Source organism: Lepidochelys olivacea, assembly GCF_965140295.1.
Source record: "Lepidochelys olivacea isolate rLepOli2 genome assembly, chromosome: 14".
Lineage (NCBI taxonomy): Eukaryota > Metazoa > Chordata > Testudines > Cheloniidae > Lepidochelys > Lepidochelys olivacea.
This window is the reverse complement of record NC_140424.1, coordinates 25,827,267-25,839,665: the sequence shown is the minus strand read 5'-3', so window position 1 is coordinate 25,839,665 and position 12,399 is coordinate 25,827,267. Positions and strand designations below refer to the sequence as shown.

At 50.8% G+C, this 12,399-nt stretch overlaps 1 protein-coding gene across 1 annotated transcript in view; it reads right to left on the bottom strand.

Annotated features, from left to right (window-relative positions):
* MYOCD (myocardin) overlaps positions 1 to 4,964 on the bottom strand; it is a 230,232-nt gene extending 225,268 nt beyond the window's left edge. Inside the window, exon 1 of the mRNA XM_084647508.1 lies at positions 4,918 to 4,964. The gene's annotated coding sequence lies outside the window, so the exon portion shown is untranslated. The remainder of the gene's footprint in view (positions 1 to 4,917) is intronic.
* Between the last annotated feature and the right edge of the window lie 7,435 nt (positions 4,965 to 12,399).

Genomic DNA, 12,399 nt, shown 5'->3' with positions numbered 1-12,399 from the left:
AGGTCCTCTCCAATGAGGCAGGGAAGCTGAGCACTCAGGAGAGGAGCTGATATGTGGGCCTGCAAAGGACATGCATTCCAAGAACTCCAGTAACAGGGCTGCAGCTTCCTTGGATACCATGATCAACCGGGCCCCTCCTCTCCAGAGCCCATGGGAACAGGGCCTCTCTCCTCTCCAGCCCCCTCGGGAACGGGGCCTCTCTCCTCTCCAGAGCCTATGGGAACAGGGCCCCTCATCTCCAGAGCCCATGGGAATGGGGCCCCTCTCCTCTCCAGAGACCATGGGAATGCGGCCTGTCAGGGTTCCTCCCCACTCTGAACTCTGGGGTACAGATGTGGGGACCCAGAAGAAAGACCCCCTAAGCTTATATTCCACCATCTTTGGTTAAAAACTTCCCCAAGGCACAAATTCCTTTCCTTGTTCTTGGACGGTATTGCTGCAACCACCAAGTGATTTAAACAAATATTAATGGAAGGGGCCACTTGGAGCCCTATTCTCCCAAAAATATCCCACCAAGCCCCTTCCTGGGGTGGCTTGAGAATAATATACCAACCAAATAGGTTAACAAGGTGAGCACAGACCAGATCCTTGGGTTTTTAGGATACTAACAACCAAGCAGGTTCTTAAAAGAAGAACTTCATAATAAAAAAAAAGTAAAAGAAGCACCTCTGTAAAATCAGGATGGAAGGTAATTTTACAGGGTAATAAAAAGGTTTAAAACACAGAGGATGCCCCTCTAGGCTCAACTTTAAAGTTACGAAACAGGAATAAAACTCCCTCTTGGCACAGGGAAAATTCACAAGCTAAAACAAACGATAATCTAACGCATTTCCTTGCTGTTACTTACAATTTATGTAATTTTAGATGTATCATTTCAGTAGGAGCTGGATTACCTGCTTGGTCTCTCTCTTTGTCTCAAGAGGGAACACAAAGAGAGTGCAAACAAAACCTCCCCCTTCTCTGGGTGACCCTACTGCCCTCAGTGACCCCTGGCTCATTGCTTTCCATGACCCCTTAGTGGCACCATTACTCTCAGTGACCCTTTACTCCTGGGCAGCTGCATTGCCCACAGTGACCCCTGGGTGGCCCCCTACCCTAAGTGACCCCGGATGGCCCCACTGACTCCTGTGTGGCTCAGTTGCCAGTATGGCTTCCGGGTTTTGCACAGGTGTATCTGCCTGGAACTTAGCAAATGGTTCTGCTGCTGCTGCACAAGAAAGTGCAGCCCCGTCACCCTGCCTTGGAGCCGGGCAGGCTCTGCAGGCGGATGGGAGTAAAACTCGTTGGAAACGTATGTTGATCACCGCAGCCAGGAGAGGTGACTGATGCATGCGGGGTGCTGGACGGGGCTGTTTCGATACAGTCCCTGTTCGGAGTGGATTCTGCAAGGGGCTGAGCACCCTTAGTGCATCATGGCCCAGATGTACAGCTCCGGGTGTGACATTTTTGAGGGTGAAACTCACTTCTTTTCGTCCATGGCCTCCCAGTATTGTGTGTGTGGCCAGGGGCTGGGGGTCAGGGGTCAGAGGGGAAGTTAGTGACCTTCTCTCACCAGCCAAGCCCTGCTGGGGCTGGGGGGCTACAGGGAGGCAATGGTCCCCTGCCAGAAATACTCCGCTGCCCCCACAATGATATCAGTCTCTGCCTCCTCCTCCCTGCAGCGAGGGCAGTGGATTGCCTCTGCTGGGGAAGCCAGCCATGGCAAAGGGACCTCCTGTGTCCCACAATGGCTGGGGTCTCCCTTGGCAGTGCCCTGGAGATGATGGGAGTGTGGTCCAGCTGCTCACCCCCTGAAGTCAGCAGGAGAGGAGGGGAGTCACTGGGCCCTCCCCAGCAAGGGTGATTTTTCAGGCACCTGGACAACAGGGGGGAGGGTCTGGCGCCGGGATGGGCAGCAGGATTGAAGGCAGGAGCACTTTGGGAAGGATTGGGAGCAGGAGCAGCTAGGGGGCAGTGGGAGGGCTAGGACCCCTGCCCAGAAGCTCCCTTAGGGCTTGAGGCTCTGGGTCCCTCCCTGCAGAGTGAATCATGCTGGTCTCCGTGGGGCAGAGAGATGCTGTCAGAGAAGCTTCTGCTCCACCGGGAGGGCACACAGGCTACGGGGAGGAGCAGCCACTCCTCTTCTTCCCTCCCCAACCCACAAATTTAAAGGGCCAGCTGTCAGCCTCTCTCATCAGCTGTGCATGAGATCACAGTTGTTACATCAAAGGGAAATGTGCATAACACTTGGCAGGCTTGCCAACTCCAGCTGAAGACAAAATGTGATGAAGGGGCTCAGCTTCTCCCAAAGTTAGAGGAACAGGCTCTTTACGATGATCATTCCAGGCAATTATATTTATTTAAAATGGAAAAATAAAGAAGGTTAGGAGGACAGCAACACCCTGGCTGGTTGGCCAGGGTGTCAGAGGTGCTTACTCTTTCCTAAGGATTTCTTAAATGACCCAGCTATAAGGAGGTACAGCTATGGAGTTGTATGCAGCCAAGAGTGCTATGACAGCACAGTATAAATTAGTCAGATTAGTCAGACTAATTAGTCTGACTAGATTAGTCAGAAGGCTGACACCGGTCTCACTGTGATCAGCTGGTGCACCCTTGATCTACAAGTGCATAGTTTACCAGCAATTTTGATTGGCAGTAACTGGCTTTGGCATGTGGGTGCCTAGTAATTACAGAGCTGGGAACTTTTCTGTCTTTACCATTAAAAAAACCTTGGTAAGTTAAATGCAAAACACTATTTGAAGCTTGCAAGGAAATGTAAATTGTGAAATTGACTATTGAAAGATCAGTCTTAACTGTGCACCCTTATGTGTATGCCTTCGGTAGCAGTCTTTAAATTCAAGATCATATCTTAGGTATCTATGATTGTATGTAAAATTGGTCCCATGATATGATAGTGACTGAAAAATAGCATGTGACTGATTACTTAAAGGCTCTGGGACTGATTCATCACTGCTTTACTCCAGTTTGTTGCCGGTAGAACTCCACTGGCATTAGTCAGGTTACTCCTGATTTTCCGTAATGCATGCAGTCAAAGGAGCAAGGCATTGTAACGTCAAGATTCACTTTCACATTTCCTGATTTTTGAAGACTTAATGCTGATGGTGCATGCAAGGAATTTTCATCATGTAATATATTAAACAGTTGCCAACTACCTTATACTGCCTAAAAGAAACAGCAAACAACTCCAGCAGGCTTTGCTTAGATTGGGTTTTATCCTACTCTCACTTTACACAGGTTTCCCACAGCTGTAACTCCACTGACTTTCATGGAGTTACTCTCGATTTACACCATTGTCAGTGAGATCAGAAACTGGCCCTGTGTTATAGAGTCATAGAGTTCAAGGCCAAAAGCCCCCGCACTCTGAAACCTATTATGGAAATGAGACCAAAGTATCGCAGCCCACAGGAGACTAGACTAGCCTGTGCCACAGGCAGCCCTAGGCCCCCACTAGGGCAGGGAAATGGCTAAATGAGAGATAGCCAGCTAATCCTGGTAAGTGACCCACACCCACATGCTGCAAAGTAGGGCAAAAAAGGCACAAGGTCACCGCGCATCTGACCTGGGGAAATATTCCCTTCCGAGCCCACATATGGCGATGAGTTAGATCCTGAGCATGTGAGCATGAACCACCCAGCCAAGCACCTGGAAGAAAGAATGGTTTAGGCGGTGGTGTGCAAACTTTTCCAGTCCCGCCCCTCCCCCTTCCTTTCATGGAATTTGTTGCACCTCCCTTCCATTCCCACCCTTACTTCTGTGCTGCTGCTGGCAGTGGTACTGCCTTCAGAGCTGGGCGGCTGGAGAGCAGCCGCTGCTGGCCGAGTGTTCATGTGGTTTGTGGCACAGGAGGACTATTTTTTTAATCCAACTCCTGCCCCACCCTGCAATATCCACTCCACTCCCACTTGCTCCCGCTTGTTTGTTGAATGTTTATCTTACTCCCGCTATTATGGCAGTGGGTCCTGAGAGACCCATGGGATCCTAGTCCCACTTCAGGGCTCTAAAGTCTGCTGTGAAAAGTGTTATTTGTATGTTTGTTTTTTAAAAGAGCAAAAGGCTGAAGTTTCTTTGTACCCCCCTGCAGAGAACCTCTTGCGTCCCCCAGGGCCGGGGTGGGGGTGCATCCTTCAGTTTGCATACCACTAGTTTATGCCGCCTCACAACCCTGGCCCACTCTGCCCAGTGCCCCATCTCCATCTGTGGCCATCCCTGATGCTTCAGAGGAAGGAGATTAAAAAAAAAAAAAAAAAAAACTGCTCCCAGAATAAATGATCTGGAAAAAGGGGTAAACAGTGAGGTGGCAAAGTATGCAGATGATATAAAACGACTCAACATAATTAAGTCCAAAGCTGGCTGCAAAAAGTTACAAAGGGAACTCACAAAACTGGGTGACTGGGCAACAAAATGGCAGATGAAATTCAATGTTGATAAATGCAACGTAAAGTACATTCAAAAACATAATCCCAACTATGCATACAAGATGATGGGTTCTAAATTAGCTGTTACCACTCAAGAAAGATATCTTGAAGTCATTGTGGATAGTTCTCTATAGCCACTATACAAATCCATGGTACGCCTGCACCTTGAATACTGTGTGCAGTTCTGGTCACCCCATCTCAAAAAAGATATATTAGAATTTGAAAAAGTACAGAGAAGGGCAACCAAAGTGATTAGGGGTATGGGACAGTCTGACGGTAGCATTTAAGGCTGACATAGAAGCACTGAATTTAGGAGCAATTTCCGATCTCCCATTTACTTACAGGTTTAAAGCATTATCTTCCAAAGCATCTTTCAAAGCACCAGAGTAATACAGTTCCCATCCACTTAAATCCTGAATTAACATCACTCCACAGCTGTCATCAAGCATGATCTTGCTCAGACAGTTCTACCTTTTCTTACTAGAATGGAAAAGGGACTCACCATTCTTCCTCTCGGCAAAGGCTGAGACTTTGGTGCATATGGTTAAGTCTTTCGCTTCTTCTGCACCCTTCTCTTTCTGTGTCTTTTCTTCTTCATTCCCACGGGGTGTATTGGTCTGGTCTGAAGGCTCCTGTTGGATCACACCGTTCATCACCATGCCTGAAAGGACTGATCCAGAGTCTTGCAGCTCCACTTTGAAAGAGAAGGCTTCCAGTAGGTCAGAACTCCAGCGCCAACTCTAGAAAAGACTGGAAACAGAAGAATCCTAAATCATCTGACATTTCATTGGAACAAGGAACAATGTTCGATCCCTGTGATACAAATGAGCTGAGGACACATTCACTCCAGTTCTCCACATGCTGGAGACACTTCGAGACAGATACACACCTGGTGTAACTCCACCGCCTTCAGGGGAGTTATGCCATCTCACCATTTGGCCCTTCTGCTCTATTTATCCAGGTTAAGGTTAGTAAATATGGTGTCACCCAGTAACAAATTCTAAGTGCTGGAGAGAGGGGGGAGCTTGTTCAGTTTAAATGAAAATGGTGCTAAGGCTTCTGCCATTCCACAGTGCAAACTCAGCCAAAACCTTCTGTGATGAACACAGATGTCTGGTTAGCCATAGAGCTGGGCAAATACCACGACGTCTGGCTAGCCATAGAGCTGGGCAAATATAGTAATCAAGAGTTGTGAAACTTTGTGCAAATAAAGCCGGCTGACTTGCTTCACTGGTGCCAGCCGCCCCTATATTGATGACCATTTAGATGGTGGCACTTGTATCCATAGGCAAGGAATGTTTGCTGAGAGCAAGAGCCTTTGGTCAGGCTGTGAATACATATTACTGGGAGTGCAAAAGGTAATTCATCCAACCGTTAGAAAATCTCACACAGAAAAAGAGACTTTGCTTCTTTACAAAGCACAGGTTATCCAAGCCAATAAGGTAACAGAAATCAGACCAGGTGTCTTACAGAAGGCTGCCAATTGCATGCCACAAAGAGTGACTCGTGATTACTAAATAAGAATAGCAACCACTTCACAGATAGTCCATGGATGAAAAGGTGTGTGCAGAAAGTATACACTGAGCAATTAGGAATAAGAAACACATTTGTAAAATCCACAGCTTGTCTGCAGATAACATATTCTCCCTGATGCAGAATCTGACTGGCTCTACTTGAACCTTTTGAATGAAAGCCTCAGGGGACAGAAGCAGGAAGCACCAGAAAGTCTGCTCTTAGGAGACATCCTGGCCAATTCTGCAGCCCCAAGAAATTGATTGTTCAGGCCAGGCTTCAATAAGCATCTGAGTTTGTGGGTACTTCGTTGAACCTCTGAACCTTTGGAGGATGATTCCTGAGCCTGAGGTGAGAAGAATTCTGTTCACATTGTGGGATGCCGACCTCTGCATCTGCAAGAACGATTGATTGATACTAAGTGTAGCAGCAAAACTCTGCAAGAACATTTCAACAAAGCAGTGTCCAAAAAATCCCAAGATGATAAGTGAAAGTGAATGCCAGGAAGAATCAGCCCCAGCCCCTAATGAGGCCCATCAGGAAAAAGCCGAGGAAAGCTAAAAAAGGGCATTTGTGGAGAACAAGAATAGAAAACTGCAAGATTGAGTCAGTGATAAAAGCTGGTTTGATACAAAAAAGTTCCTGAACAATTACAATTTACTGTATAAGGAAGTCAGAATAATACACTGTAAATGACACTGTCTCTTCCACATCAAGCTCCCTGAGTCCTTCTTACTGCCTGGAACTGCCCCATGCCACCTCTCCCTTTGCCTCCGCCCGCTCACACCACCTTCACCTCCAACCCCTCTGGCCGCCTAAACCACCCTCTCAATGCCACAAATTTCACAATGCTTCAGCAGTCCTGTGTCACTTGCTGGTACCAGCCCCAGCTATCAGGCATGCTCAGAGGGGCATCAGTGCTCTGGCAGAATGTCTACCCCAGGAAACGGCCCAGTCAGAATTGCAGCCTGCCCCGAGGAAAGCTGTCTCTGCCAAAGGCTCCTGCCCTCTGACAAGCCTGTCCGAGCCAAGGTTCCTGTTCCCTGTTCACTCCTAGGGTTGCCAACCATCCCAGTTTTGCCAGGAGTCTGCCAGAATCAGGCTCTATCTCCTGGAGGCTACTGAAGCCAAACCGGGAGATTTTAGGCACTAAAAGTCCAACGGTGCAGCAGGGCTAAGGCAGGCTCCCTGCCTGCCCTGGCCTGGCGCCACTTCTGGAAGCAGCCAGCATGTCCCTGTGGTCCCTGGGGGAAGGGTCTGGGGGTCTCTGCACACTGCCCCTGCCCCGAGTGCCAACTCCACAGCTCCCATTGGCCGGGAACTGCAGCCAGTGGGAGCTGCGGGGGCGGTGCCTGTGGGCCGGGGCAGCGCGCGGAGACCTCCTGGCTCCCCTGCCTAGGAGCTGCTGCCAGAGGGATGTGCCAGTCGCTTTTGGATAAGCACCAAGATAAGCGCCGCCTGGCGAGAGCCTGAACCCATTCCCTCTTCCCGCACCCCAACCCCCTACCCCAGCCCAGAGCCTGCACCCCACACCCACTCCTGCACCCAAACTCCCTCCCAGAGCCCACACCCCGTACCCACTCCCAGACCCAAACTCCCTCCCACAGCCCACACCTGTACCCACTCATGCACCCAAACTCCCTGCCAGAGCCCACATCCCGTACTCTCTCCTGCACCCAAACTCCCTCCCAGAGCCTGCACCCCACCCCCCTTCACGCACCCAAACTCCCTCCCAGAGAACACACCCCGCAGCCCCTCCTTCACCCCAACCCCCTGCTCCAGCCTGGTGAAAGTGAGTGAGGGTGGGGGAGAGCAAGTGACGGAAGGAGGGAGGATGGAGTGAGCGGGGAGCAGGGCCTTGGAGAAGGGACAGGCAGGGGGTGGGGCTAGGGTGTTTGGGTTTGTTCAATTGGCAGTTGGCAACCCTACATCACGGGCAGACAGTGACATGGCTACCATCTCCTTGGTACATCACATCTAATTGCACAAAACTGAAACCCTTGCCCCACCCCCTTCCCCGCCTAATCTCCGAGGCTCCTCCCTCTGTCACTCACTCTCCCCCACCCTCATTCACTCGCTCATTTTCACCAGGCTGGGGCAGGGGGTTGGGGGGCAGAAGGGGGTGAGGGTGCCGACTGCGTGTGTGGGCTCCGGGGTGGGATCAGGGATGAGGGGTGTGGGGTGCAGGAGGGGGATCCAGGGTGAGGCCCACCTTCTACTACCTCTGCCATCTCCTCTTCACCCCCTCTTCCACTCCGCCAGGCCAGCCTCCACCCCCTCTTCCACTCCACCAGGCCAGCCTCCACCCCGCCTTCCACTCCGCCAGGCCAGCCTCCTCACCATTCCCCACCCTTTCCTCATTGCTGCCAGAGGGAGAGTGAACCACCACTCCAGCCATCTACAACCCCTCCCTCCTGCCTCCTTGCACTTCCTTGGCTCCCCACTCTTCCTAACACATGGAACAAAGCTCACTGTGTCTGTGCTGCGCAGAAGTGACCAGCTGTAGCCAGTGGTGCTCATTCACCAGCTCTCTGGGCTTCTCCTTGGCCGCTGCCCCCACCCAACTCCTCTGTGCAACATGCCTGTGTTGTGATTAGAGACAGGGGAAGCTTTTCAGACAAAACTTTTTTGCAGAAAAAATGCAGACTGAGGTGGACTGAAACATTTTGCTAATTCACTTCGCATTCCGTGAATAGCTTTGGCCAAAACGAAAAAAGAAAACATGCTGAAGTGTCAAACTGACCAGTTTGGGCATTATCAAAACGAAACAGTGCAATTTTGGGGCTAGATTCACGAGGGGCGGTAGGCATCATTCACAGAGGAGAAAACGGTGGTGCCCCCTTTGTAACTCTTAGTAATTGCCAGTAGTTAGGATGTTCACCTGGGATGGGGGAGACCTAGTTTCAAATCCTACATCCCAGATGAGTGCCTGAACCATCAGGGCCTGAGCCACTAGGCAGGCCATTTGTCTGGTTTTGGGCTGGACAGTCTTGTGAGGTCCCAGGAGCAGGGTCACATGGGTTGGCAAAGTATCAAAATGTCCAGTATTCTGGGGATGCCTGAGTGGCCACTCTATAAGGCACTCTGGAGTGGGTCTCTCAGCCTCTCCTATTGAAGCTGTTCCGCTTTGTATAAGTAATTACAGAGTCACTGAAGCAGAGACTGAAAGCCAGCTATTCCCCCTCCCAGGTGAATGTCCCAACCCCTGGCCTAGAGAGTTATTCTCACTTGCTTTTGCTGGAGAAGTGGAATAGCTTCAACAGAAGAGACAGAGGAAACCCTGCCCTATAAAAGCCTATAGTCGCATGGTTAGACTCCCCTGGGGGCAGGGAGATCGGGGCTCAAGTCCCTTCTCCATAGCATGGATTCAAACCTACTTTTCTTTTATATTTTCAGAACTGCCAATGAACTGAAAGATCATTTATTAGCTCTGTGCACTGTGAGATCATGAAAGGTGCATTCTGCAGCTAAACTGCCGTGTATTGTTGAATGCAGCCATCCATCCACAGCCGCATTTACGGAGGCCTGCTTCAACACACACACAAGTGGTTCCAAAGCTCAATTTATTTAATTGATAAGTGGCACAGAACTAGCACTAACTGTTTACTTTACTATTTTGAATGTACATTTTTTAAGGTTTAGACGTTGCTGATATGATGTATCTTTGCAGTGAAGACTTGTGGGTGATGAGAAGACATTCCAGCAAACTGCATCTGCTTACAAAAATGAGACTTGGTTCAGCTGAACACTAAATCTTTGATAAATTAGTCAGGGCTTTGGTGACGTCCATGTTGAACCAATATGACAGTTTTATATGGATTATGATTATTAATGTTTTTGAAGAATAGAGCGAGTGAGCCAGAAATCCAGTGCTGCAGCTTGGAGACCACCGGCATAGGACAGTGCTTCTCAGGAAGGCTTCTCACTTACTCTGTGTACAGTTTTTTTGCACTCAGAGCAGATGCAACATTTTAATTTTCCGTGAGTGTACTGGGGTCCTTGATTTCTGAGCCAGGAGGTTATGTCTTGACCTCAGAGACTCATGCTTTCACAAGGCAGTCAAGTAGCACTGGCTCAATGGTGTTTTTTCTAAAGTCAGATTTGGCCTCAAAACATTCCACTTTGTTCACTCACTTCAGCTTGAACCAATTGTATTTACAAAGCTTAAGCATGCTTTTGAGCCTCAGAACACATCTCCCATCAACCACTGCTGCCAGCACATAAATTGCGAGACTATACACAATATAGGTCATGTCCTGTCTCTCTCTGCCTATAAACAGTAAATCCATATAGTCTCCCTCTGATGGTAGCTTTACATGGGCACTTCCCGGTGAGACAATGGACTCTGGGGAGAAAAGGTTTGAGTCCAACAGTTTCATTCTTTCTACCCAAAACCAGGGAGCAAGGAGGTACCCGAATAACAGGCAAACCACCTCCCACCTTTGAAGCTCACTTTCAAACCCCCCTCCCCTGCAAAGCTCAGGCAAAGCATGTTTAACTGCCTGGTTAGCGCAATGCCTGTGCAGTCCCACCCAGGGACCTGGGCCTGGCTCCCCTCTATCTTGCAGCACTTCTATGATGTGATAACTCCAGTGACGTGAGGGGAGTCGTGCCTGATTTTCACAGGAGAGGAACTGTGGACCAGGGACTTGAACCAGGGGCTCTCCCGTCCCAGCTGAGTGCTCTAACCACCAGCGCGGTGGGTCAGCTGCAGGTCAGTGCTCCCATTGGAGTGTTTCCATTGTGTATGAATAGGTAACTAGCCATTGGGCCAGTGAGAAGGAGACTGACTCTATTGGCTGGTGATGAGGGCACTCGCCTGGGACGTAAGAGACGGTCTCTGAATCAGCAGAGCAGGGCTTGGAGCTGGGGCTGCCATGTGTCCCTCTCTGGTTTGAACCAGAAATTCCACCCGAGACCTGCAGACTTTTCAGCAACCCCCATAGGTAAAAAGTTTCAATGAATTGGCATTTGCTGATGAAAAAATGTTTAGTCAAAGAATTCCTGCACAGTCTAGCATCACAGCCTCGTCCCCTGTCCAGAGGGTCTGAAGCTGGGTTCCTGAGCTCTCCCCTCAGACAGGGGAAATGTGGGAGGGCCGGGTTCTCCCCTCGTGGTGGTGCTGGTCTGGGATGGGTCAGGCAGGTGGGAGGAGGGGCAGGTGTTGGTATCCATCTAGGGGCAGCTGTGCGAGGGAGTTGTGGTGTTGTGACAAAGGCTTATGGGGGTGCAGTGCAAAGGATCCAGGCTGCCATTGCAGCTCCTCTGCTCTCCGCTGGCTGCTCCTGTTATGGGGAGGAGAGCTGGAATAAGGTTCTTCTCCTGACCATTGCCAGGGTGGAGGGCTGGCTGGGTGGGGTGATCTGGCTGGTGAAGTGTCCAGCCAGACTAGCAGGGCTGCCCTTGGCCTGGTGATTGTTTGGCTCTATGGAGTCCTTGCTGCATGCTCCCTGGCCCAATTGGAGCATCTTTCAGGTGCTCTTTCTGTTCCTTGTTTATGAAGCTGGGACAAGAAGAGATGGTGCCACTTGCAAACGCTGGCCTCTAATGTGCCCATATCAGCCCAGCCTCATGGAGTCGCTCCCCCCAGCCAGGTCTGGATTAATGCAGAGCAAACTAGGTACGTGCCTGGGACCCAAATGCATGGGGGAGGTGGGCAGGACCCTACAAACAGCCATACAGTGCACTCCCCGTAGCTAGGCTGGCCATACTGCAGATCCGGCTGCTCATCCTGCTGCTGCTTGTGGCACTCCTCACCTAGACGCGGGTTGCAACACCACTCACTCAGATTTGCCCTGGTCTCTCCTCCATCATGACCCAGCATGTGTGGTTGCAGCACCACTCAGGTTTGGCCACGGGAGCCACATCTTGCGGGGACAGTGCCCTAAGCAGCAGCAGGATGAGCAGCCGGCCAATGGGAGCTGCAGAGCCAGCGCTGGAGGCGGGGGCAGCACACAGAGCTTCCCTGATTGCCCCTCTGCCTAAGTGCTGCAGGGAGATGCCAAGCACTTCCGGGGCCGCACGGAGCCAGGGCAGGCAGGGAGCCTGCCTTAGCCCCACTGCACCGCTGACCAAGCTTTTGATGGCCACCCGGTCAGCAGTGCTGACCAGAGCCACCAGGATCCCTTTTCGACTGGGTGTTCTGGTCAAAAACAGGAGACCTGGCAATTCTACTGGTCAGCAAGCACCATGTCCCAGGCAGGGCCTTGGTGGCTGAGGAGCCCGGGAGATGGCACCCTGGGCTGTGCCTGTTGATCCAGAGGCAAGGAGCAGGCTCGTTGCTTGCTGGCCAATTGGCATGCAGTTTGGATGCCTCAGGGCTTGTCCTATCCCAGTGGGACCCTGAAAAGCATCCTCAAGGCAACTTCCTCCCATGGATCTCCCCCCACAGCCCCGGCCCCTTTCTGGAGGAGCTGCAAGCAGGTTGTATTAGGCAGCCCTCAGGGTGCCCTGCTGACACAGGCAAGATGGG